General features: G+C 43.2%; 1 protein-coding gene across 5 annotated transcripts in view; it reads left to right on the top strand.

The window, feature by feature from the left end:
• The window catches only part of Ociad2 (OCIA domain containing 2), an 18,044-nt gene that overhangs the window by 14,195 nt on the left and 809 nt on the right, over positions 1-3,040 (top strand). The gene's annotated exons all lie outside the window — the stretch shown is intronic.

The following is a 3,040-nucleotide window of genomic DNA, read 5'->3' as shown; positions in this document are numbered from 1 at the left end:
CATTAAGCAAATTTTAAAAATTCACTTGTTAAAAATATCTGTAACTCTCACAAATTTTGAGTTGTCACTACTTAACTGCAGTCATAATTATTTAACTCAGTAACCTATTTTATTTGCTCAATAAATATTTAACATATGCCTAATATGTTTGAGGCATCATACAGTTCTCTAAAGAAATACTTCATGTACAGACATGGCTTCTATTACAGGATTGCACAAACTCTGAAGTCTTTCCTGCAGATTTCCTCAGAGTCTTCAGTGTGTTAGTTGATGAGTGTCCCTAGAGGACATGATTCTCCTAAGCACCGGGTCTGTGATTTTAACGGCATGGCTTCCCCTGTTAGACTACTTGGATTGAAAGTTACTTTTACCACTAACTATATGACCTTGGACAAGTAACTCTAATCATCAATTTTCGTGACTGTATAAAATAATGAACAGAATCATTCCCATAGGATATTATAAGGAGTAGAAAAGGTTATTCGTGACAGTAAGTGCTATTTCTACTCTAGTGTTGGGGACACATTTCTCTAAAGACTCCTCACATGTCACAGTGGATTCTATTTGAGGAACAGCATGACACAGTGAGAACAGCACTGAAATGGAAGTCAAGACTCCAAGCTTATTTTCTAATTGCATGGCTTGGAAAAGTTGTCTCCCCTGGCCGGTAGGGTAATGGTAGACAGCACCCTAAATGCTTCTCCTCCTAATAAGCTATGGATGACCCAGAAAGGTACAGAGACTTTAGCTGTAGGCAGAAAGGGACTCTAACCCCAGTCCATTTGTTTTACCAACACTTGCTTTTTCCATGACACCAGCAAGGCCACTGAGCGCCATTAAGCTATATTTACAGACAACATCAGCTTCAGTCCATCCTTGCAAAACAGTATGTTAGGGTCAGCTGGCTGGAGACCAGCTGATCACAGGTCAGTTCTGGTCTGTGCAGAGAAAGCAGAAAAAAAGCAAGCTAGCACAGGAAAAAATGTTATTAACTGGTTTCTCTTCCCCTTCAGTTTCAGAAGTTGCTTTTGGTATCAACCAGCTCTGGGTTCCAGGATAATATGAACCCAGTATTGAAATCTACATTTTCCAAACAATCTCCATTGCTCTACAGGTTGTGTACAAAGGGAGGTGGTTGAGCAAATGGTCTTTACACTCTGAGCTCTGTGGCTCCATCTCACCTGCACACTGTTTGCCCCAGCAGCCAGGCTCTGAGCCTGCACAGTGCTAAGCCCTGTGTGAAGGGCCTTTTCCAGCAGTAATTCACAAAGTGATCTGAGTTTCTTGTGAAGGTGAAGGAGAGCAGAGTACCTAGTCAAGTTGAGGTTGAGGAGGAGATGAAGAAAGATGCACTGAGGGGTGTTCTTGGGGGCATGGTGGTGCTTGACTTGAATCATAGAAGACCAGGAGGAGTTTCAACAAGGTGGAAGGAGGGCAAATCAGACCAGGAGTGGCACAGAGACAGGAAGGAACATAATTTATGAGAGGAAACCATAAGCAAAGCACACCCTGTAGCAAGAGCGAAAAGAACTTTAGGAAGTGGCAGAAATGAAGAATTTTTACTTCATTCTCAGCAATGGAGCCAACTAGGTGGTGAAAAGATGACAGGAGGTGTCTTCATTACTTTCTTGTAGCTGAGACAAAATACTCAGTATTGGGGCTGGAGAGATGGCTCAGTGGTCTAAAGCACCTACTCAGAACAAGCTTAGCAAAAACAAAGGGACCTCAGTTCAATCCCCTAGCACCACATGCCAGCCCGCCCCGCCCCCTGGTGGGCTGAGCTGGCCACACACATAAATAAAATAAATAAATGTAATAAATAAATAAATAAATAAAAAATACTCAGTATCCACAAGTTAAAGGAGGAGAGGTTTATTTCGGCCCAGAGTTCTGAAAGGTCTTAGTCCACAGTTGACTGGCCCCAAGGCAGAGGCTAATGGCAGAGGAGGAACAGTCCATGGTGTGGCAGGCAGGCAGAAGCTAGCCTTGCTTCTTCCCCTTTTTATCCCACCCAGGCTACAAGTCTATTGGTTGGTACCACCTACACCCAGGGTGGTCTTCCCTCTTCAGGAAGTCCACTGTCCACAGTAGAACTCTGCTAAACCATTGACAATCAGTGGTCTACTCCTCTGTTGCGCACCCATGATCTAGTCACTCACAAAAGCCCCACCTATGAGCAAGCACAGAAGGCTTTGGGCATCTAGATATATGCCGTACAGATGATACAGATGGATCCGGGGTCCATCTCTGGAGGTTTGCAAAAACAGCTCCTGTTCTTGCTGCCTTCAGAGCAGTCTCTCCTACTCAGCCAACTTGATCTTTCTGCCACATGGAACTCACCCCCCTCCTACTGCCCTTTCGAAATGTGGGGTTCCTGTTGCAGCTCTTTATGCAAGCAGATGTTTCTGGAATTGAATTTGCAAGATTCTAAAACTTTAACCCTGGGGAGGGCCTCAAGGACATCTGTTGCATGAGTGTAGGTATTACTCTAACACAACACTGTGTATGTTCCTTGGTACCGTGTTGGAGCCTAAGGAAACATATATATTAGGCAAACTATAAAACCAAGATTTTTATATATGCAGCTAATTTTTTTTTACTTAAAAAAATTTTTTGTGGTGCATAGGGTCATACACCTGTAATCCCAGTACTCTAGAAGGCTGAGGCAAAAGGATCAAAAGTGTGAATACTTAATGACTTAGTAAGATGCAGTCTCAAAATTAAAAAATGGGCTGGGGATGAGCTTACTGTTAAGACCTTGATTTTATTCCCCAGTAAAACACAGAGAGAGAGGCGAGGGAGAGGGGAGAGAGGAGAGAGGAGATAGATACATATGTCTAAAAGTAAACCTAAACTTAATTTTGTAGGCCGATAGTTAAATAAATTCTGGATACATATAATATGTATTATGTGGTTTTAAAAATGCTATTGACGGGCTGGTGAGATGGCTCAGTGGTCTAAAGCACCTACTTAGAACAAGCTTAGCAAAGCACAGGGACCGCGCGGTTCAATCCCCCAGCACCACATGCCAGCCAGCCCC

This window comes from Octodon degus, unplaced genomic scaffold (genome assembly GCF_000260255.1).
Source record: "Octodon degus isolate 3935 unplaced genomic scaffold, OctDeg1.0 scaffold00019, whole genome shotgun sequence".
Lineage (NCBI taxonomy): Eukaryota > Metazoa > Chordata > Mammalia > Rodentia > Octodontidae > Octodon > Octodon degus.
This window is presented reverse-complemented; position numbering and strand designations above follow the sequence as displayed.